At 36.7% G+C, this 25,839-nt stretch overlaps 1 protein-coding gene across 2 annotated transcripts in view; it reads left to right on the plus strand.

Annotated features, from left to right (window-relative positions):
- The window catches only part of TBC1D32 (TBC1 domain family member 32), a 333,094-nt gene that overhangs the window by 166,970 nt on the left and 140,285 nt on the right, over positions 1-25,839 (plus strand). The gene's annotated exons all lie outside the window — the stretch shown is intronic.

Below are 25,839 nucleotides of genomic sequence, written 5' to 3' on the forward strand. Positions count from 1 at the left end.
TGTGCATAAAATTTGAACATTTTCAACAATTGAACATTTGCAAAAAACTCCAATGTACCATAAAATCAAATATACATAAAAAAGGGCACAATAACTAAATCCAACATTCTTAAAACACACACACACTCACATTCACATTTTTCAGTTCTCACAAACGTGCAAATTATCTAAAACTGCTCCCCTGTGTCCTTCTTACTTCCCCCTCCCCCTCCCTGTGCCCTTCTTACTCCTCCCCCTCCCTGTGTCCTTTTTACTCCCCTCCCCCATCCTTCTTACCCCCCTCCCCCTCCCTGTGTCCTTATTACTCTTCTCCCCTCCTCCCTATGTTCTTTTTACTCCCCCCATGTTTTTTTTTTTACTCCCTCCTCCCTATGTATTTTTTACTCCCCCCTCCCTATGTTTTTTTTACTCCCCCCCATGTTTTTGTTTTACTCCCCCCTCCCTCCCTCTGTTCTTTTTTTCTCCCCCTCCCTATGTTCTTCTCAGTTCTCGGCCACGCTACAGGGAAGGGCAGAACGGAGGTGACTAGAGAGGAGTGCTGCAGCCGCCTGAGGCTCTCTATAGAGAGCTTAGGCGGCTGCAGCCTTATAGGAAGCACGGTCTCTGCTTGGGGCCCCGGGCCAGCTCGGGGCCCCAAGCAATTGCTTGGTTTGCCTGCCCGGTAGTGACGGGACTGGGTATTCTGAGGATGGCTTTTTCATAACTGATATAAAGGGTTCCCCATCCACCATGATCACTTTTGGAGTATTCATGCTGGTAGGAGTCTGCTGTGCAGTGTTTCAGCTTAAAAAACTGCACATCCAGAGATATTTTTAATTATGTGATGGGGGAAAGTTGCACCTTTTAGCACATGTAACATTGGCAGCCAGGCCAGAACTCCAGGCTGCCTAATGTAAATTATATGCATAATTGTGTCTGTCGTAAGCGAACACTGTATGCTGCTGACAGATTTAATAGCTTCTCCCTTGCAGGCAGAGCCTGTTCCCTCTTGTGTTAGCTCCCTCCCACAATTCCCTGCTCTCCTACCATTGTCTCCCTCTCCTTCCCCCTCCCTCCCCCTCCCTTTGAATGCACTCCAAGTCCTTTAAATCCTCTAATAAAAGGGCTTTCTATGAGAAGCCTTTGAGTGTCCTCAATGCGGCTCCATGACGTCAGACGGGGGCGAGCTTGGAAGCTTGGCCCGACGCTGGATTAACCATTTTCGGTACTATTTCGGAATATATTCGACAACATACTACAACATCGGATTTCTCCTGAAAAGTACTGCCGAATGAACGCGTGAAAGTGCAGAATGCCAGGTGCCCAATGTGCGCGAATGTGCCTGTTCACATCACTCGCAGTCACTCCCATTTGCATGAGTGCGGGATGCGAGTGACGCAAATAGCTCTTATGCGCTATGCAAACCTGAATGTGAGCTAAAGTGCCGAAATCCGGGAGCCTAAAGTGTGCGCATGTGACTGTTTACATCACTCCTATTCGCATGAGTGTGAATGCAAGTGAGGTGAACAGTTCTTATACACAATGCGACCTGAATATGTGCAAAGGTGCTGAACTTTGTGTGCCCAGTGTGCGCAAATGTGCCTGTTTACATCACTCACACTAGACACCCGGCGTTTGCCACTTACATTTTTATTATTTACAGTCATTTGCATAACAAAGTAAGTGGCTTTCTTTTTCAAAAAAAATAAATAAGACCTGCTGAAAAACATAATGAACATTTTTTGGACCGCAAAAGGTTAGGTTAAGTAAACTTTTTATATTGTGGGGAGAGGGTCATATAAAATGATGCCAGCAGGGCATTACACTATATCATTCAAAAAGTTTTGAATTTGGTAACTATATTCTCTCTGTTGTTCACAAAGACTGAATTTGTGTGCTAAATTTTACAGACTTGATGTACACCCTGGAATAGTTCCACCCAACACCCCCCAATAGACCTTAGCTATTATTGTTGGAAGTCGTGGAAGCTGAATAGTCAAATTGCGGATACGTTCTCATTTTATTGAACTAATTTGTTGTCCCCATGTCTCATGAGGGGCAAGAAGACTTGCCTCCAAGTTCAAATTACCCATATCATGGCATGCCATTTACAAAATATTCCCTAGTGTTCCAAAATGCAGGTAAAACAATAACTTAATCCATTAATAATGATTAGTGGATAAAATATGTAATGTCTGACAACAAAGCCAATTAATTACAAAATACATTGAGCATTACATGTTGAAACTGAAGAACTCTGTAAAAGTAACACTCTGAAACACTACTAAGCTTTGATAAGTCAAACTTAAACAGTGCCAAGTAGAAATGTGCTTTTTATGTTTAAGATTATCCTGAAATAAGCAATTCATGTCAGTAGTATGTTTTATAATAAGTACGGTAGTTATTTCTTTCTCTTAGTACATGTGCAAACATTTGTTTGCCACTCATAAGTTAATAAAACATAGCTTTTAAACTGAATATCATACAAGTTACAATGGTTTGTAATAGTGCATATTAGATACATCTGTGTTGTCACTCTTTTGCGCTGTTGTGATCTTTACTCTTTTTTTTTTTTCATTTATAGGATGTTATTCTAGTACACTAGAAAATATTTGTATATTAAATAATTGTGATAAAATTCTAACTTTAAATAGTTTAGTCAATTGACACTATTTTATAAGCTTAAGTGAAATGTGATAAATTCATTAATGTGATTGACAGCAAGTAGATATTTAGAAGAAAGCGGTTATGCATTCTGCTCACCTCTCTAGCTTTTATTATTTGATTTATCTGAATGCAAGGATCTTCTTAGATGGTAACTGCATAGTTGCAGGGATCTGATTAGTAAATATATCTATTTATAGGATTAGGAATAGTCTAAGCACTGTAACCAATACAGCCGTCTGTAGTGGTTATGGTGCTAGACATGCTCTGGCCCCCTCCCACAGTAATTTGTTAAACTATTTTAGAACAGCTTGACAACTTACCTGGGGGCCTTGCTCTTGCAAGAGCAACCAGATGTCTTCATTGAGCTAAGCCTGACTGATCCAAAGACATTTTCAGGCAATGGGCGTTGCCCTGCTTAGCTCAGTAGAGCTAACTGGATTCTCCTGCAATAAGAATCCAAAAGCAGGGCTTCCAGGCAGCAAGTGGGACTCAGGTAAGGTTTGAAATCATTCTAAAATGGTTTGGCAAATGACTCTGGGAGGGTACCACTGCACCCCTGGCAGCATAACCGCTCCAGCATGTAGTACTGATTATAATACTAGGAGTCTTCCTTTAAGGCTTCCTATCAGCTATTCTGGAGTTAGCCATATCAGTAGTACACATCTAGTTATAGCCAGCTTCCAGTTTTCTTTTCATACTTGCTTAAGCTTGTCAAGCATGAGCTCAAGTAGACGTTCCAAGCGTTTCACAGCAAGCTTGTCATCTACTAGACTGCTCCTTTCAGTTCTTGTGTTATTGATAATAGAATGCTGCTATGAAGAGCTTGCTTATACCAATATATTCTAAGAGATTGTGAAGTGTTGCCCATCTCATATTCTAAATAGTCTTTGTAACATTTTATAAATGCCCAAATTCCACAAGGAATTCAAATTCATTTCATTTCACATTTTATTTTGTATATCATTATTTTTATACAATTATTTTGTTTTTATTTGTCAAGCAGTTCTGCACCATTCCCCTATTTGGCCAGTATTTGCTTTTAGGGAAATAATATCATGGGGTCAGTTCATTAATCTACCCTGTATTTTCCCATTTAGAAGTCTGTGGATAACTTTGTTTCATTCAAAACAATTGCTTTCTTAACTATGGTATTTTATTTATGGATATTTTCGCTATAACTTTCTGTGCAAATAATACATGATTTTTTTTTATTTATTTTTTTGCATAAAATGGTAGAAATACTGCCAAGAAAATGCAGGTGATTGAATATTTTCATTTCTGCTCAACAGTAGCATTTCAGCCACACTATATATTGTTCCTTGCAGAATACTCCCAAGCTATAAACCTTATTTATTTTTGTGTTGTTTTTTTCATTTGCACCTGTATCAGTAAGACAGATTTTTCAGTGTAAAAATAGGTTTGTTTAATGCATTTGTCAATGCCTCCAACTAATTTTGATGGGGGAAAAAGATGGCAACTTCATGTTTGCCATACCTGGAGGTATAATTTCTTATTTCTTTGCACTAATTCAATAATGTAGCATGTCTTGAAATGAGAAGGAAAAAGAAGCAGCATTTACAGATTTGCCAGAAGGTGTACTTTATTCACGTGGTTCTTTGTAAAGGATTTTAAATTAGAAAGAAAATTTGTTGTTGTTTTTTTCCAATTCTTTATTATGTTGCGAATAGCTTTTTTTTTTTTTTTTTGCCATGGGCATTTTTTTTTCATTATTTTTAATACCTTTCTGAATTTGAAAATGTACTACTTGTAACAAAAAATGCATTGAAACATTGTTGTAAATGTTGTTTTCTATTATAAGTGACATCAATCTAATTTTATATGAAAGGTAAAAGTATGTCTGTCTGTTTTGATAGTTGTATGTTGTGAAAAGTTGGGCAACTGTTCTAAAGAAGGATATTATGGCACTAGAAAAAAGTGCAAAGGTTGGCTACAAAATTAATAAAAGGAATGGAATATTTTAGCTATGAAGATGAACAAATGTAAACCTCTTTAGTTTAGAAAAATGTCGCCCCAGAGGGGATATGATAACATTATACAAATATATCCGGGGCCAATATATACCATTGTGTGGAAATCTATTCACAAACAGGACTATACAAAGGACACAAAGTCATGCGTTTAGATTGGAAGAAAGAAAATGTAGTCTAAGGCAAAGGAAAGGTTTTTTTTTACTGTAAGAACAATAAGGATGTGGAATTCTCTGCCTGTAGAAGTGGTTTTATCAGAGTTCGTACAGATGTTTAACCCCTTAAGGACTGAGCCAAATGTACAAGTTGTGAACAGAACAAAACGTAAACAAAACCTGGCATTTGCGCTATATATCTGTCCAACCGTAATTCACCTCTTTCATATTAAATGCACCCCCCTTATTATATATCATTTTATTCAGGGGAAACAGGGCTTTCGTTTAACATCAAATATTTAGGTATGGAACATAATTTAATATGAAAAAAATATAAAAAAATGGGAGAAAATAAGAATTTTTTAAATTTCTTTAGTTCTACATGACATTTTAACTGTGGATGTCAAAATACTGCTTGCTTTTACTGCAATATAATACACATATTTGTATTCAGCGATGTCTCACCTGTAAAACAGTACCCCCTATGTACAGGTTTTATGGTGTTTTTGGGAAGTTACAGGGTCAAATATAGCGTGTTACATTTGAAATTGAAATTCACCAGATTGGTTGCCTTTGAGACTGTATAGTAGCCCAGGAAATAAATTTACACCCATAATGGCATACCATTTGCAATAGTAGACAACCCAAGGTATTGCAAATGGGGTATGTCCAGTCTTTTTTAGTAGCCATTTGGTCACAAACACTGGCCAAAGTTAGCGTTAGTATTTGTTTGTGTGTGAAAAATGCAAAAAACGCAAATTTTGCCCAGTGTTTGTGACTAAGTGGCTACTAAAAAAGACTGGACATACCCCATTTGCAATACCTTGGGTTGTCTACTATTGCAAATGGTATGCCATCATAGGGGTAATTTTCATTCTTGGGCTACCATAGGGTAACAAAGGCAACGTAAGCAATCTGGCGAATTTTAATGTGAAAAAAATAAAACACAAGCCTTATATTTGACGCTGTAACTTTTGAAAACACCATAAAACCTGTACTGTTGTACTCGGGAGACTTCGCTGAACACAAATATTTGTGTTTCAAAACAGTAAAAAGTATTGCAGCAATAATATCGTCCATGTAAGTGCTGTTTGTGCGTGAAAAATGCAAAAAACTTCACTTTTACTGGCGATATCATCGTTGTAATACATTTTACTATTTTGAAACACTAATATTTGTGTTCAGCGAAGTCTCCCGAGTAAAACAGTACCCCCCATTTACAGGTTTTATGGTGTCTTGGAAAGTTATAGGGTTAAATATAGTGCTAGCAAATTAAATTCCCTATACTTTCGGCATGGGCTGTCAGGCAGGTCCCGCTAATTGTAATTAATTAGGTTACCTAATTATGTAAAAATATTACATAAATATATGTGTAGAATTATTATATGTATATATATACATATGTGTGTATATATATATATATATATATATATATATATTTGTTATATTTTTATTTAAATATAGGTATATATATAGTGATATATACGTATATATTTATGTATATAGATATATATAGATTATTTTGTTCTACGTGTATTGTGATATAAATATATATATATATTATCACAATACAGTTAGAACGAAATAAAACACATCTATATATTTTGTAATTTTTTTAATTATTTTTTTAGGTTTTTTTTTACGTATTTACATTTTTTTTATATTATATATAAATATATATAACAATAATTATATATATATTTAATCAGTATCCGTCTACGTGTAATTTGATATTTATATATATATATATATATATATATATATATATATATATATATACAATTATATATATAGTAATATTAAAATACACCTAGACAGTGTATGTGTGTGTGTATGTATATGTGTATATATATACTTGGATCATATATATATATATAACTGGCAATGCAGCAGCCAGTTATACCGGCCATGTGATTGTGAGGTCCTCGCAAGGACCTCACTCTCACATGGCCCGGGGGGGCTGAAGAGGACGGAGGTGCTGCGGGGGGCTCCCTGGGAGTCCCCCCAACCGCGATCGCCGGCGTGGGATCGTCGGCGACCGGGTAAGTAAAAAAAAAACGGAGGGCGTACAATTACGCCTGGCGGCGTTTAGAGCCGCTTAAAAAAGGACGTAATTGTACGCCCTACGGTCTTAAGGGCTTAACCCCTTATGGACACATGACATGTGTGACATGCCATGATTCCCTTTTATTCCAGAAGTTTGGTCCTTAAGGGGTTAAACAGCAACTAGATGCATACTTATAAAAACAGAATATTGGGGGTAGCGGGGCCAGGCTGTCGAGCTTTTCAGCAGCCATCTCACACAGCTTGGGCCTTGAGTCTGAAAATATACTGAAATACTGCACACCCGAATGCTTGTATGCCTAAGAGGTGCAAAGATCTGTGCAGAGGAATTCCCCGGCAACTAGTAGACCCCAAAATCCAGTTGATACCACCAGGATTGAGGTTAAATTACGGTCTGCGGCCTACTTTGACATCAGAGCCTGACAAGTGGCGGCCCACATGCTTGAGCTAGCCACTCGCTGTCAGCAATATGCCTAAACTACAGATGAGGAAATTACCCTGTAGGTGCAATTAATGCTGAGCATCCTCGGGTTTGCTGGGGTTATCCCGGTCCACTGTGGCATTACGCACATTAATAGTTCTGAATACGTTATGGAGGCCTCTCCGGGTGTGGAATCTTGCTCTACCAACCTTTACCTCTCAACCATTCACACATTCGCCTGAAGGCTGCCACGGCTGACCCTCTGGCTTCGCACTGCAGAACCTACCTTACGACTTTAGAAAGTCCCACGGAGTGTGCTTGGCCACCGCAGCTCCTACCTGAATGCTCCTATTTTTGACCTCATTTAGTTTATAAGTTATCAACACACTGTTGCCTCCAGAGGCTATTTTTTTTACCGCTGTAACATGCTGTCTACTTTTTGAACCATACTAGTTTACCATGGAATAACAATGATTCTCATTTACACATACGATTCATTTTGCTGTAAGTTTTATCTCTTGCCTAGATAGACATAACTTAAATAGGTTGTAATGTAAAATGCCTTTTCTAAACTTGGCAAGAATGCAGCTGACCTACTTGTTTAGGCCCAATTAGGCGCTGTTATACTGCACCCATCTAAGATTTACTGAGATGACTCACGCTGTCTGACCGCTATATCACCTTTGCCGTATGTGCCTAATACAACTGTGTATTATGATTTTGTTTTCTTTGCTCCTCACAATATATAAGTATCTTTACTATGCATGATTTTCTATGTTCTCCCCTGCGAGGGAGGGCTCCCACTTCTAATTAAAAAAAAAAAAAGAAGACAATAAAGGAAGGAAAAATGTTTTTCTGATGTATAGTGAGCATGTACTTCTTCCCCTGCATGGGAACGCTGTTACTTATGATAGAAATAATAATAATTTAAAACAGAATATTCAATTATATAATCTTTCAAGTGTAGAGTAACAGCTTCTTTACCCAAGAATAAATCTGACCTCCATTCTGGGGTCCATAGGGATTATTTTTCCTAGTTTGTTGCAAAATTGGAAGTGCTTCAGACTTTTTTTTTTTTAACCTTCTTTTGGATGAACAGCAAAAACAGATGTGAGGAAGGCTGAACTTGATGGACACATGTCTCTTTTCAGCCTATGTAACTATGGTTTATGGTACAAGTTTGGTGATCTTGGTAATAGTAATCTAAGTCAGAGACTCATGCACTTTTTTCCCCATCTTATTGCTCTTTTTCCACAGATCAAAATTAATCTTGTGAAATGAGACCTATAAAGAACATTTTTTTGTATATGTACTTGATGATTCAACTAATGTTTGTTTGAGAAAAGTACCACCATACAAAACGCATCATTAGTGGGTAGAGCATTTTCTAATAAGCCACATGGAGCACAGCGTTCATAAAACTTTTCTATTATACTTACACTACTCCTAACACTGCTTACCAACCACTTGAGGCACGGCATCCAATTTGTGATTAGGATTTGGTTTAGGATGAGAAACATAATTAGGATTGATTCTTTGACAGATATACATATCGGGTATTTTTGTACTCAGGAGATGTTGCAGAGTACACTGAGATTTAAAAAAAAAAAAAAGCAACAGAAATGTTATGTCTAAAAATGAATACCATAAACACTTGGTGAAAAAAGTTCAACTCAATAATACTCAAGAAATATAATGTGAGAGTCACCAGGGTGTTTATATCTGCAAAAGGTATGGATTCATTTTTATTTTTTTTTAACTTCTTTTTATTGGGTTTATCGCCATAAATCTTTTACAAAAAAGTACATAAAAGCATTCATACATAATATATAAAAAATATTCATACACATAGACACAAAGACATCCCCCCCCCCCCCTCACGAGAGCTCAACATACTTCCAATTTCTATTACTTTTTTCTGATGGTAACCTTATTGCCTTTACATTTGTATTCATTTTTCTTCCCAAGTTGACCATAGGTTCAAATTATCATCCAGAGTCCTGCAGTGATCCTTTTCCATCTTAATTTGATAGGTCATTTGTATTATTATCAACTTAATATTAAAGGCGGTATTTCCCTTCCAGTTTCTTGCTATTATTATTTTACATGCTATTAAGCAATGAATGATTAAAAATTGATTTATTTTATTTAATTTTGGCCATTGATGATGTAATAACATTGTTTCTGGTTTTAGAGGTATTTCAACACCACAAAGTGTGTGGATGATACGTTGAGCCCACTGCCATACAACAATCACTTGTCTACAAGACCACCACATATGAATGTAGTCTCCTTTTTCCTCTCTGCACCTCCAACATTTCACATCCTTGGATGTATCAAATTTAACTATTTTAGTTGGCGTCATATACCATTTATGAACCAGCTTAAAATGTGTTTCTATCAGTACAAAAGAGTGAACGAATTTACTGATTTTTTGTATATTGGATAACCATTTAATTCTATATTTATTTTTAGTTCCATATTCCATTTTTTAATAGCATTGGGAAGGGCTGAGTCCTCTATTTGATCCAACATTCTGACACACCTAGAGAACATTTGCTTTATTTTGTTCTGATGTAAAATTGGTTTTAAAATGTCATACATCTTACCATCTTTTACTATCTCAACTTTCTCCAAAAAGTGTTTTACTCTAAGATAGGTATATACTTCGTTAACAGGAACCTTAAACTCTTCTATCAGTATTTTATAGGGTTTGATTTTGCCCTCCTTAATCAGTTCTTTTAATGTATTTATTCCCTTTTCCTTCCATATTTTTAAGGAGATATTCTCTATATTTGCTTCTATTATGTCTATTCTTTGAAAATCAAATATTTTATTAGTTAAATCAATTTTCTTCCTTATCTTTTGCCAAACTGGAATAATCTGGCCTAGAATATATGATCTAAAAAAGTTGCATTTTTTATTTTTCCAGACTAGGTTTAGGGAGTCGCTTAATTGACTTGATTCTATTTCTGACCACCACCATATTTCCTCTTTATTTTGAATTATCTGGGTAGTCATAACATGCATTATGATCCCTGCTTCATAATATTTTCTTATGTTTGGATATCCCAAACCTCCCTTCTTTAATCCTTTTGATAATACTCCATTTTTGATTCTGGGTTTCTTCCCTTGCCATACAAAACTAGAGAAAGAAGTATTAATCATTGTCAACCATTCATTCGGGATGCTTAAAGGGAGCATTCTAAAAATATAAATCCATTTTGGCAGAACGTATGATTTCAGAATATTAATTCTTCCTCCCCAAGATACTTCTATTTTTCTCCATTCTTTCAGATTCTTATTAGTTTCTTTTAAAAGGTCCATAAAGTTTGTTCGCATAATGTTTTTTGGATTCCTACATATTTTTATTCCTAAATATGAGAACGTTTTTGCTTTTATAAAATTATAAGTTTTTTGGTAAAAATCTATTTCTTGACTTGACATATTATTGTATATAGCTATTGATTTTGTTTTATTTAATTTGTAGTTTGATACTGAACTATACATTTCAATTTCAGCCATTGCGTTTACTGTTGATGTTGACGGATTATTTAGAAAGAGAATGGTATCGTCGGCATAAAGGGAAATTTTCAATTCCTTCTGTCTTGCTGTAAATCCCTTGATGTTTTCATTATTTCTGATTCTGTTAGCTAGAACTTCTATAGTCAGTATAAACAATAGGGGAGACAATGGACAACCTTGTCTGGTTCCGTTGTTCAATTTGAACCAGTCTGCGCATATGCCCGGGCCAATTGTTCTCGCCATTGGATCTTTATATAGCACCAAAATTGCGTCAAACAACCATCCCTGTATGCCTATTTCTTCTAAAGTAAGCTTCATAAAGTCCCAGCTGACCCTGTCAAAGGCTTTTTCGGCATCTAAAGACAGGATCAGCATGGGACTTTTTTTACACTTTGCTATATCTAGTGCATCTATCAGACGTCTAATGTTGTTGCTTGACATTCTATCTGGGACAAACCCAGTTTGGTCAGGATGAATGATTTGATTTATTACTTCTTTTAATCTACTAGCCAAAATAGAAGAAAATATCTTTACATCTACGTTTATTAATGATATTGGTCGGTAACTCTGAACTTTTGTTGGGTCTTTCCCTGGTTTCAATATAGGTAGTATGTTTGCTTTGAGCATTTCTTCTGGGAATCTGCCCTTTTTAACTGCAGTATTAAAAGTGTTTTTTAAATGACCTATCAATTGAGATTTCAATACTTTATAGAATTTGTTTCCAAATCCATCTGGGCCTGGGGTTTTATAGGTTTCTAGTCTATCTATTATTATATTAATCTCTTCTTCCGTAATTTCTTTATTTAGATTTTTTACTTGTATTTCTGTTATTTTATTCAATTTTGCTGCTTTAATATATCTTTTTATTTTTTCCGAAGAAGTGATTGTTGATTGACTATATAACTTAGCATAATACTCATTAAATGCTTTCCCTATCTGTTCTGGGAGAAGGGAGATGATGTCATTAGTTATTATTTTGTCAACCTTATTGGCTGTATTTTTTTTTTCAACATATTCGACATGATTTTATCTGCTCTATTAGATTTGTGAACAGGAAAACAGAGAACAAAAAGTTCAGTGTCTCTGGGTGTACACCTGTGCCAACAACCCCGGATAACCCGAGGAAGTAATGCCGAGTGTCTACTCAGAGACTGGTGTACCAATTAGAGACTCCAGATGTCTCAAGAAGGGGCATAACCCCATATATACAAAATCAAACAACAAAAAGGACAGATGTGGTCAGATTCAAGAAATCAAATGAAACTAACCGCATCTCTGGAAATAACTATAGCGGCAGTGTCTAGGATTATAATGCTGGCTGTCGGTAACAGGTGTAGCTGTGAACCGCTAAGGGTGTCACTATAGACCCATGAGCAGAAAAAATGCTACTAAATACCAAAAGGAAGTATATACAAAAAGTGACTGCTAAATGCAAAAAATAAATAAAGTATATACAGTGGTACTAGGATTCCACGCCTGTCAATAGAAGGATATGTATAGGTAGGGATATAATGAGCCAAATGGCAACAGCAACTCACCCCTAATTATCAGCTTTAATATAGTGCACTATAAGGAGATGAGAAAAATCCCCAAGTCCCAACCATAAATACCTCCTATAGAGATAGTAGTAGATACAAGGTAAACAGAGGCTCCAAATGAGGCTAGTACAGGGGTGAAGGGAGATTGAGGAGGGTATGCAGTGTTAATAGCAGTCAAATTCGGACTGCTAGTTTTAAATTTAAACAACCTCTCTCCCTGTAAATCCTGTACAAAAAGGATTATAGGTCCCCAAATCACAACCATAAATACCTCTTACAAAAAAATACTAATGATAGGTAACAGGTGTAGCTGTGAACCGCTAAGGGTGTCACTATAGACCCATGAGCAGAAAAAATGCTACTAAATACCAAAATGAAGTATATACAAAAAGTGACTGCTAAATGCAAAAAATAAATAAAGTATATACAGTGGTACTAGGATTCCACGCCTGTCAATAGAAGGATATGTATAGGTAGGGATATAATGAGCCAAATGGCAACAGCAACTCACCCCTAATTATCAGCTTTAATATAGTGCACTATAAGGAGATGAGAAAAATCCCCAAGTCCCAACCATAAATACCTCCTATAGAGATAGTAGTAGATACAAGGTAAACAGAGGCTCCAAATGAGGCTAGTACAGGGGTGAAGGGAGATTGAGGAGGGTATGCAGTGTTAATAGCAGTCAAATTCGGACTGCTAGTTTTAAATTTAAACAACCTCTCTCCCTGTAAATCCTGTACAAAAAGGATTATAGGTCCCCAAATCACAACCATAAATACCTCTTACAAAAAAATACTAATGATAGGTAACAGGTGTAGCTGTGAACCGCTAAGGGTGTCACTATAGACCCATGAGCAGAAAAAATGCTACTAAATACCAAAATGAAGTATATACAAAAAGTTACTGCTAAATGCAAAAAATAAATAAAGTATATACAGTGGTACTAGGATTCCACGCCTGTCAATAGAAGGATATGTATAGGTAGGGATATAATGAGCCAAATGGCAACAGCAACTCACCCCTAATTATCAGCTTTAATATAGTGCACTATAAGAAGATGAGAAAAATCCCCAAGTCCCAACCATAAATACCTCCTATAGAGATAGTAGTAGATACAGGGTAAACAGAGGCTCCAAATGAGGCTAGTACAGGGGTGAAGGGAGATTGAGGAGGGTATGCAGTGTTAATAGCAGTCAAATTCGGACTGCTAGTTTTAAATTTAAACAACCTCTCTCCCTGTAAATCCTGTACAAAAAGGATTATAGGTCCCCAAATCACAACCATAAATACCTCTTACAAAAAAATACTAATGATAGATACAGAGTAGACAGAGGCTCCAATTGGAGCTAGTACAGAGGTAAAGGGAGATTGAGGACGGTAGACAGTCATAATAACAGTCAAATTCGGACTGCTGGTTTAATTTATAAAGCCTCTCTCCCTGTTAATCTAGCTAGACAGGCATAGAAAAGAAAGAGTAAATCAAATATACATTAAGTGATTAACATGGTGCTAAAACCACCAGTGCCCAGTGCTCATATCCGTGGGGCCTAAGGGTACAAAACATACCAGCATCACACATAGAGGAGGAGGAATTTACTAAAGAGTGGGAGGAAGCCGCAGGTATATGCTCCAAAAGATTTATGGAGATACTCTGCAAATTCGAGACAAAAAGATTAGAAAGAGTTAATAAAGAGGTGGATGAACAGATTGACAGGATTGCAGCTTTTAAAGATGAACCTAATTTTGAATCTTTAGAAACAAAACTCAAGAATAACTTGGATAAATTCCAACAGAACATAAAAATTCGTAAGCATTCCAAGTTCATTAGGGATAATAATGATTTCAAGAGTGGGAATGTATACAAGAGAAGCAGAAATTTTAGGAGGAGTTTCTCTGAACCAATTTCAACATCAGAGTATGAGACGAGTGGTTCAGACTCTGAAAATTCCTCTAAAGGGGGAATGTCGGTTCCGGTTGAACGTAATACCAGAAGTATATTGAAAAAAGGTGGGGTCTCTTTTTTAGGGCAACCCAGTATGGAGGAAAGCCTAGCCCCTCGGACAAGGAACAGAGGCAGACCCCCTCAACAGTTCAGAAGGAGAAGGTATTAACACAAACCCCAGATAACCAAATAATCAACTTATCCTCTTACACTCCCACCAAAAATGAAATACAAATCTTGAGGCGGGGTATGTCCTTTGTTCCAGTGTCTAACTTTGATAAGTTCAACTGGACAAAGGACATACACCTCTTTGCAAGGAAACTGGCCCTTCACAAAATCCACCGCATTAAAGATGAAAAAAGGGCAAAAGACTTAGGGCTACAAGTTTCTGATATAGATGCACTGGATACTCTAGTGGATCTCCTTGTATGCAATGATGAGTCTATACAAAAACAACCCCCTTTCACACATCTGAAAAAGAAGAGCCGGTTCACTCCACATATGGCTGATTTTAAATATATAGACTTATTCGTGGAGTTAACATGCAAAGAAATCGATAAGATCAATCCGAAAGAACTCCCTAGTCAACCTAATAGCAATATTTCCCCACAAGAAAACATTGCATTGGGTAAACTAAGGGAAATGGATGAGGTGATCTTTAAACCTTCCGATAAGGGAGGCAACACTGTCATCCTAAATAAATCTGATTACATATCCATGGTATATAGATTAATCGATGACAGCGAGACATATGAGGTATTGACATGTGACCCTACACAGAAGTATCGAACCGAATTAAAAACAATCTTGGATTCGGCACTGTCACTATCACTCATATCTAAGGACGAATACAACTTTATGTTTGTTAAAAGGCCGGTTACTGCCACTTTTTACGCACTCCCGAAGGTACATAAGCAACAACCAACATTAAAGGGACGACCCATTGTCTCTGGCAGAGGTAATCTGACCCAGAATATAAGTTTATATGTGGATCAGATATTAAGAAAAGTAGTGTTTGAACTCCCCTCACATCTAAGGGACACCAAGCATACTTTAAATACCATCGAAGGAATTAAGATCAATGGCCACGCTATTTTGTGTAGTCTCGACGTGGAGAGCCTTTACAGCTCAATACCACATGAGGTGGGTCTAAGACATCTTAGAGCAATACTTGATAGCAAACCTCCTGTCTCACTTAGACATAATGAACTGGTCCAAGACTTGATGTCCTTCATTCTGACACATAACTATTTTATCTTCCAGGGTAAACACTACCACCAGGTGAGAGGCACTGCTATGGGGACGGCTTGTGCCCCCTCATATGCTAACCTCCACCTGGGGTGGTGGGAGAGTACAATGGTATTTAATGAACACATGACAAAATACACTAAGTGTATAAAAATATGGAAACGCTACATCGACGATGTGTTGATCATATGGACAGACACCCCTGACCTCTTTCTAGAATTTGTAAACATTCTGAACTCTAACTCCATCAATCTGAGACTGACAAGTGAGTTAGGTGGTAACCAAATCAATTTTCTTGATTTAACTATCTGTCTGTCAGACAAGGGGGTACTCACATCTACCCTCTTCCGGAAACCCACGTCAAACAACAGCTTATTGGAGTGGACAAGTCACCATCCACCCTCCCTTAAAAAAGGTATCCCAATAGGGCAGTATTTGCGTTTAAGACGCAACTGCACCACTATAGAAGATTTTAAATTGAAGGCAAAAACCTTACAGCTTCAATTTAAACAAAAAGGATACCCAAACAGATGCCTTAAATCCGCATATAAACGTGCACTGTTGGTAGACCGTAAAGACCTCCTAACTGATAAAAACGTCCAGTCTAATCAAGAAACCATAAGATGCATAGGGAATTACGATGCAGGCTGGCATCAAATTATGAGTATCCTGGATAGATACTGGCCCCTATTGCACCAAGACCCACACCTACAGAAGGTGATCACAACTAAGGCGTCTGTAACAGCACGCAGAGGACGAAACATTAGGGACATCCTAGTCCCAAGTCACCTGAAATCGAACACCCAGAAAATTTCTTGGTTAAAGTCTCCAGTCCTAGGCACATATCAATGTGGAAAGTGTAAGGCGTGCAAATTTATACGCCGTCCTTCGAAAACCTTTCCAGACTCCCTAGGGACACAAGAATTTAAAGTTCGCCACTTTTTCAATTGCCAATCTAAAGGTCTTGTATACCTACTCTCATGCTCATGCAACAAATTATACGTGGGAAAAACTTCCCGTATGTTTAAACTGAGGATAAGGGAGCACGTGACCTCTATTAACCCAAAAAGACTAATTGACACCCCAGTTTCAAAACATTTGAAACTCCATCATGGGGGGTCTTCTGAGGGGATAAGATTTTGCGGAATTGAAAGTGTCACCCTGGGTCCAAGAAGGGGAGATTTAGACAAAAAACTACTCCAAAGGGAGAGTTTTTGGATTTATAAACTTAAAACATTGTCACCATCTGGACTCAACGAGGGTTTTTCATACACACCCTTCATCGAAGATTGAGTGCAACAGACTGGATACTATGTCCCCACACCCCCATTGATCTCTGACATATTTGCAATTTATATCTAATTAAGCTCATTTTTGCCTGATACACTTGTACATTTTGTAATATAGCGTGTAGTGTTTAGTGTAGATTTGTATATATTTCTTTACTTATTTATTTTTTATTTTTTACTATGTCATGTTTTTCATCTTTATTAATTTTTTGTCATGAATACCTTACATAGGACCATAGGGATGCAGTATTGACTGTACCAGGTCCGGATATATCGGAACATTCATTTTCTGCATTTCTGCAGTGTTTTACATCCAGGGTTTGTGAGTTTTTAGAGCTGTCACAGTAATATATGGGGTTAAATGGGGGTTTGGCCGGCCCATCTCATCTCACGACCCGCCCACTAACTTCAGATGGATAGGGTCTGACACGTCGGACCATGTGACCGGCATCAAGCCCCGCCCCCAATAACATCTCATGTTACCCTGGAGATTAGAGTGAATGTAGTACAGCTGATATCACACTCCCCCTGCTCCTATTGGTCAAAGGTACTCATGCCTCCTGGCACATCACATATAAAAGAGACTCATTAACAGTCTAATGTTAGCCCCTGACGAAGGTGCTCCTTTTTAGCACCGAAACGTACGTTGGGCAATTTGTTTTTTCCTCATATCACGGATATGAGCACTGGGCACTGGTGGTTTTAGCACCATGTTAATCACTTAATGTATATTTGATTTACTCTTTCTTTTCTATGCCTGTCTAGCTAGATTAACAGGGAGAGAGGCTTTATAAATTAAACCAGCAGTCCGAATTTGACTGTTATTATGACTGTCTACCGTCCTCAATCTCCCTTTACCTCTGTACTAGCTCCAATTGGAGCCTCTGTCTACTCTGTATCTATCATTAGTATTTTTTTGTAAGAGGTATTTATGGTTGTGATTTGGGGACCTATAATCCTTTTTGTACAGGATTTACAGGGAGAGAGGTTGTTTAAATTTAAAACTAGCAGTCCGAATTTGACTGCTATTAACACTGCATACCCTCCTCAATCTCCCTTCACCCCTGTACTAGCCTCATTTGGAGCCTCTGTTTACCCTGTATCTACTACTATCTCTATAGGAGGTATTTATGGTTGGGACTTGGGGATTTTTCTCATCTCCTTATAGTGCACTATATTAAAGCTGATAATTAGGGGTGAGTTGCTGTTGCCATTTGGCTCATTATATCCCTACCTATACATATCCTTCTATTGACAGGCGTGGAATCCTAGTACCACTGTATATACTTTATTTATTTTTTGCATTTAGCAGTAACTTTTTGTATATACTTCATTTTGGTATTTAGTAGCATTTTTTCTGCTCATGGGTCTATAGTGACACCCTTAGCGGTTCACAGCTACACCTGTTACCTATCATTAGTATTTTTTTGTAAGAGGTATTTATGGTTGTGATTTGGGGACCTATAATCCTTTTTGTACAGGATTTACAGGGAGAGAGGTTGTTTAAATTTAAAACTAGCAGTCCGAATTTGACTGCTATTAACACTGCATACCCTCCTCAATCTCCCTTCACCCCTGTACTAGCCTCATTTGGAGCCTCTGTTTACCTTGTATCTACTACTATCTCTATAGGAGGTATTTATGGTTGGGACTTGGGGATTTTTCTCATCTCCTTATAGTGCACTATATTAAAGCTGATAATTAGGGGTGAGTTGCTGTTGCCATTTGGCTCATTATATCCCTACCTATACATATCCTTCTATTGACAGGCGTGGAATCCTAGTACCACTGTATATACTTTATTTATTTTTTGCATTTAGCAGTCACTTTTTGTATATACTTCATTTTGGTATTTAGTAGCATTTTTTCTGCTCATGGGTCTATAGTGACACCCTTAGCGGTTCACAGCTACACCTGTTACCTATCATTAGTATTTTTTTGTAAGAGGTATTTATGGTTGTGATTTGGGGACCTATAATCCTTTTTGTACAGGATTTACAGGGAGAGAGGTTGTTTAAATTTAAAACTAGCAGTCCGAATTTGACTGCTATTAACACTGCATACCCTCCTCAATCTCCCTTCACCCCTGTACTAGCCTCATTTGGAGCCTCTGTTTACCTTGTATCTACTACTATCTCTATAGGAGGTATTTATGGTTGGGACTTGGGGATTTTTCTCATCTCCTTATAGTGCACTATATTAAAGCTGATAATTAGGGGTGAGTTGCTGTTGCCATTTGGCTCATTATATCCCTACCTATACATATCCTTCTATTGACAGGCGTGGAATCCTAGTACCACTGTATATACTTTATTTATTTTTTGCATTTAGCAGTAACTTTTTGTATATACTTCATTTTGGTATTTAGTAGCATTTTTTCTGCTCATGGGTCTATAGTGACACCCTTAGCGGTTCACAGCTACACCTGTTACCTATCATTAGTATTTTTTTGTAAGAGGTATTTATGGTTGTGATTTGGGGACCTATAATCCTTTTTGTACAGGATTTACAGGGAGAGAGGTTGTTTAAATTTAAAACTAGCAGTCCGAATTTGACTGCTATTAACACTGCATACCCTCCTCAATCTCCCTTCACCCCTGTACTAGCCTCATTTGGAGCCTCTGTTTACCTTGTATCTACTACTATCTCTATAGGAGGTATTTATGGTTGGGACTTGGGGATTTTTCTCATCTCCTTATAGTGCACTATATTAAAGCTGATAATTAGGGGTGAGTTGCTGTTGCCATTTGGCTCATTATATCCCTACCTATACATATCCTTCTATTGACAGGCGTGGAATCCTAGTACCACTGTATATACTTTATTTATTTTTTGCATTTAGCAGTCACTTTTTGTATATACTTCATTTTGGTATTTAGTAGCATTTTTTTCTGCTCATGGGTCTATAGTGACACCCTTAGCGGTTCACAGCTACACCTGTTACCGACAGCCAGCATTATAATCCTAGACACTGCCGCTATAGTTATTTCCAGAGATGCGGTTAGTTTCATTTGATTTCTTGAATCTGACCACATCTGTCCTTTTTGTTGTTCTATTAGATTTGTGGTAATATTTAATTTTAAGTTTATGTATATTTATTTTAATTTTTTCATAAGTTTTTTCCTGTATCTCAGTTTTAATTTTCTCTATTTTTAGCTGGTTCTCCTTACTTGGCTTTACGTTGTTTATTTTATTTAAATTATATAATTCAATGTAGAGACCTTGTACATTTACGCCTTTTTTTTTTCTTTAATTTGTTAAGCATTATGCAATGTCCCCTTATTACTGCCTTAAATGAACACCATAAAGTATCATTCTCCACTTGTCCATTATTATTTTCTTCAAAATAGCAAGTAGTCATTTTTTCTATATAGTCTTTATATTCCTTTTCTGCTAGTATTGATTCATCTAACCTCCAGGTTGTGTTCTTACCGCACTTAGATCTATTACTATTTAATTCCAGGCACACACTATTATGGTCTGACCATATTACTGTTTTGTTTTCTATTTTATATGTTCTTTCTATCAGTTTTAAATCTCCAAAGACAAGATCTATTCGAGAATACGAATCATGGGGCCAGGAATAAAATGTAAACTCTTTTACTGTGGGATTATTAAGTCTCCATATATCAAATAGACCTTCTCTTTTTATCAGATTACTAAAATTCCTTGCGTTTTTTTAGTACTTGTTTATCCCAAATATTTTTTTTTTTTCAGAGAACTTATCTAATAATGGGTCTTGTATACTATTAAAATCTCCTGCATATATCTTTATTCCCACTGCTACTTTCTCAACCTTATTTAATATTTTTCTCAATAGGCATATGGGATTTTTATTAGGCAAGTATACATTGATTAGAGTGAAAAGTTCGTCCTCTATTGTGACTACTAAAATAATATATCTCCCCTCCAAGTCTGTTTCCATATATTTTATATTTATTTTTAGATCTTTTGCAAAAAATATTGCTACTCCTCCTTTTTTTCCCTCCTCTCTAGAGGAACAAATTTTTAAGGGAAAAGACCTGCTATTCCATCGTTTTTCCTCCTGTTTACGCCAGTGTGTCTCTTGTATCATAGCAATTTGAACCTGTTCTTTTTTAAGTAATCTTGAAAAGCTTGTCTTTTTTGGGGGATATTTAAACCTTGAATATTAAACGTAATTATTTTAACCATTTTCAAAAAAAAATTTTTTAATTAATCTAATGAGCTCTCGTGAACGAAACAAACTCTTGACATTACAATACATAACTAAAACATCTACAAGTATCTTCAACACTTGGAGTATATTTCCACTCATTCCAAAGACTCTAAAAAGAGTCAAAAAACACCTTTCTAAGTGGATCTTACTATCCACTAATAACCTTTTTCAGGTTACAGCAGGGGAGGCTGTTTCTCGGATTTGGAGGAACCAATCTGAGACTTTTCATTTTCTTTTTTCCTCTATCTTCTCAACAATCATCACTCACTCTCTTCCCACTGCTCTCTAAAGTATTTACTTTTGCTCTGCTTCCTTTCTTTAAGGAGAGAGATAAGAGGTCGCAAGGGGAGAGGAAAAAAAACAGAAAAAGCGCTCTGGAGATTATCTTACTTTGTTTTACTAGATTATCTCCTATTTCCCTTTTTTACATTCCTACTAATCTAGATGATCTCATCTCTTTATTTCTTTAATCATTTAGACCCTTTTAATTTATCGCTGCTATTCTTGTAACCTTTAAAAAACATACTCAAAGAGAGAGTGAAAGTTCTTTCCTCAGCACTTCTATGTTACTGTTTTCTTTTCTATTCCCATTCCCTTCTTCTTCCCTCTCCTATATATACTTAAATTTCACACCTCCCATTGTTTCCCTTATTTTTCCACCTTATGTTGTATTTCAATAATTTTTTACTTGATATACATCTTTTATAATTTTATAGTGCCTCATTGATTTTATTTCTTTCTAATTATTTATGTGCAGATTATATATCTGAGTGTTCCATTTCCTCTTCATAAACTTTAGTATTTCATATTTAATATCGTGTATGTTGCCTTACCTAAACCTTAATTTAGTGAGAAAAAAAAAAAATGAGAGGAAAAGTGACCATATAATTACTCTTCCCTTTTCTTTTCCTTCCCTTCACTTTCCCTTTTTAACTGTGATTTCCACCTTGTGCTATCCCAATATATATCCCAATATTTTTTATCATTAAATTTATTTCTTTCTAAATTATCAATGTGCAAATTGTATTTCTAAGTGCACCATTTTCATAAACTTTGGTATATCATACTTAATATCATGTGCTTTTCATTACTTACATTTTAAAACAAATGAGATACGAAGAGAGAAAAAAAAAAGTTTAAGTCTAGAAGTTTCTTTTTCTAGTTGATTGTTTCTTTTTTGAGTACAGTCTGTTATTTATGTTTTTTAAATATGTTTTTCAATATTTCAGCGTCCTTTAGAAATTTCTAAATATCTTTGGGTCGGTTAATTTTTTCTTCTTCTGTTGATCTCCAGTAGCTTCCTTCTTCCTTCTTCTTTCACTCTCACTTCTTCTCCTCTCCCTCCCCTTTTTTCTTCCTCTTTCCTTCTTTGTTTAAGTTATTTCTCTTTCTTCTTTATCCATTCTTCAATCTGGGATGGAGTCGTGAATATCTCAATTATTCCTTCTGTGATAATTTTTTATTTTGCTGGGGTAGATCCACGAGTATTTGATGTTTAAATTTCTTAGTGAGTTTGTAACTGACATGAATTTCTTTCTTTGTTGTCTAGTATAGAAAGATAAGTCTTGAAATATCTTGATATCGCCAAACTTTTCTATATTAATCTGTTTTTTTCTGAATGCATATAATATTGCTTCCTTAAACTGGAAGGACTGAAAATGGATTATTATATCTCTCGGTGATTGTTGAGGAGCTGTTCTAGGTTTGTTTAAACGGTGGTATCTCTCCATTTTGGTATTTAAGGTCAACAAATCTAAATTGAGTGTTACCCATAGAGTATCCAGGTACTCAGGTATTTTATCTTGCGTAACTGCTTCTGAGACATTTCTTAATCTCAAATTATTTCTTCTTGAGCGGTCTTCTAAGTCTCCTAGTTTTCCTTCTATTTGTCTCACTTGCTTATTCAGCTGATCATTTTGTTCTTTGTATGTTCTGCTTTCAAATTCTAAAGCAGTGATTTTGTCTTCACTTTGCTTTAGTTGTTCCAATATTTCCAAAAATAGTTTTTTTGTCTCGGCTGTATTTTTATTAAATTCAGCTGTTATTGCTACCAATTGCTCTTCTAAGCACTGTTTTAGAAAGTCTGCAGTAATATAGTTTTCTATTTGGCTAGACAGGCTTTGAATTGATTCTTCACTTTTTGATGAATATATATTTGAGCTATCAAGATTTTTTTCTTCATTAGTTTTTTGTCCTGGTGAGAAAAAGTTTATGGTGGCTTTTTTTTTTTCTAGCTGTAGATCTTGTTTTGCTGCTTTTTTAGTGGCAGCTTTTCCTGATGGCTTAGTTGCCATGATCTCTCTTCACTTGTTTCACTCTTCACTTGTTTCTTTTTCTTCCCCTTTTTTTCCTTCCCTTTTTTTTATTTCTCCTTTTTAATGGAGGTTTTCAAATGGGGGTTTTAATAGAGATTTTTCAAAACTCTTTCTTTTCCTCTTGGTTTGAACTAGTGATTCTAATTTGTTAATTAACTCTGTAGTTTGTAGTTTGATAGATTAAAGTTTTTTTTTTCTTTGTGCCCCCTTTTCTCTCCCCTATTCAGTCCTATAAAAAAACTAAAGAAAAATGTTTTTTTCAATGTCAGCTTCTCCTCCTCTTTTGATCTCTCTTGATCTCTCTTGATCTTCTCTCGGTTTCTACCCCAGTACTACAGATATATAAAGAAAAAGGAAGTACTTAGCTTGTCTTCTTTTTCCTTCATTTAAGCCGGTTGTTTGTTATTGGTTTTCTCGGCGTCCTTTAATTCTTAAGGCATCCTATGGTGCTGCCCCTGTTCGCGCTCACACTGATCGGACCGGTAAATCTATGCACTCTCCCACGAACTCAGGGACTCACAATCAATCTGTCCGCTCTCTGTCAACACTCTGTTTGCGCTCCAGCACCGGACCCGACCTGTCTTCTTGCAGCTCCTACGACCATTACAGACGGAACACCTTGCTTCTACTATTGCCACAGAACGCAGCGTTGATCCTCCATTACGAGCTCAGCCTCCCCGCCTCAGGATGCGTGCGTACTTCCGCCCACTTCTACGTCATCACGCAAACGCCGGACTGGAATAGTCTTCCAGTGGGAGCAGCAACAAGGTATGGATTCATAGTCATTTAAATATGTGAGTTATTAAAATGCACCTTAGACCCATCTTCAATTTGCCATTTTTTTAAAAACTACATGGCAAGAAAAAATTCCTTGTGTTTTTTGCAAAAATGTAACAAGGCTATGCATGGCACTGTCAAATACTTACATTTGGGGTATGGTTTTATTCAGAGTTTGCTGAGCATATTTTGGGGGGTAAGGATAGGGGGGATTTGATCACAGTGGCATATATCAGATTTGAAAAATATCCAGTTTTTCAAATCTGATATATGAACAGTGCTTATTCAAACAGGGAAGCTGCTGTAGGGCACCAAAATTTTATTTATTATTTATTTATTTATAAAATATTTTACCAGGAAAGATACATTGAGATTTCTCTCGTTTTCAAATATGCCCTGGGTCCACAAATCATTGCATTGTTACAGTTAGTGTACAATAAAATACAAAAACAATATTAATACACAATATATACAAAATTTAACATAGAACAGGTAGGAAATATATAATCAATCATAAAAGGTGCATTCTATTTTGAGGTATGTAGAGAGGGATCTCCTAAAGGACTTTAGGCTTAGGGAAGATTTTAAATTGTGTGGGAGGTCGTTCCACAAATGCGGTGCTCTGTAGGAGGAGGAGGATCGGGCTGCTTTCTTTTTGTATTGAGGTAGACTAAGTAAAGTGTTGGTACTGGATCGGAGTTTATAGGAAGTGGGAACAGCCGGGGAAAGCATTGCGTTCAGGTAGGGTGGGAGTTTCCCAGAAAAGCTCTTAAACACAAGGCTGGAAAGATGAAGGGTGCGTCTGGATTCCAGCGACATCCAGTTTAGTTATTTTAGCATATCACAATGGTGTGTCCTGTAATTACATTGTAGCACAAATCGGCAGAACGAGTTATCCAATGTGTTGAGTTTATTAATGTGGGATTGCGATGCAGATGCATATACTACATCCCCATAATCAATGATTGACATCAGCATTTGCTGTACAATCTTTTCATTTACTGTAGGGCTTAGGCAGGATTTGTTTCTGTACAGGGCACCTAGTTTTGGATAAAGTTTAGATGCAAGCTTTTCTATGTGCAGGCCAAAAGATAGATTGGGGTCTAACAGCATACCCAGGTATTTGAAAGAGTGGACTGCGGTCAGTGTGCCATTTGAATTTGTTTTGATGGATAGGTGGGAATTGTGTAATTTAGTAACTGTTCCAAAGATCATTGGGACAGTTTTGTCAGTGTTCAGGAAGAGTTTGTTTTTTGCGATCCACTTTTCTACCTCTGTAAACTGGTCTTGGAGCACAGCCTCAAGCTGCGGTAGATCGGAATTGCTCGCATAGATTACCGTGTCATCTGCATACATGTGTACATTTGAGGATTTGCAGATATTAGGCAGGTCATTTATAAATAATGTAAATAGTAGGGGGCCGAGAATGGAACCTTGGGGAACACCACACGTGACTGGGAGAGGGAGGGAGTCGCTCTCAGAAATGGACACTTATTGCGAGCGATCTGATACATACGATCGAAACCAGTTTAGCGAATGATCATCAATACCTGAGTTTTTGAGTTTGTGCAGTAGAATGTCGTGGTTTACTGTGTCAAAGGCATTAGCAAAATCAAGGAAAATAGCTCCAGTTAGGTCTCCTTGTTCCATGCCAGTTTGGATGTTATTGCAAACTTTTAAGAGGGCAGTTGTAGTGGAGTGATTCTGGCGAAAGCCCGATTGATCAGGGG

Source organism: Pelobates fuscus, chromosome 2, assembly GCF_036172605.1.
Source record: "Pelobates fuscus isolate aPelFus1 chromosome 2, aPelFus1.pri, whole genome shotgun sequence".
NCBI classification, from domain to species: Eukaryota; Metazoa; Chordata; class Amphibia; order Anura; family Pelobatidae; genus Pelobates; species Pelobates fuscus.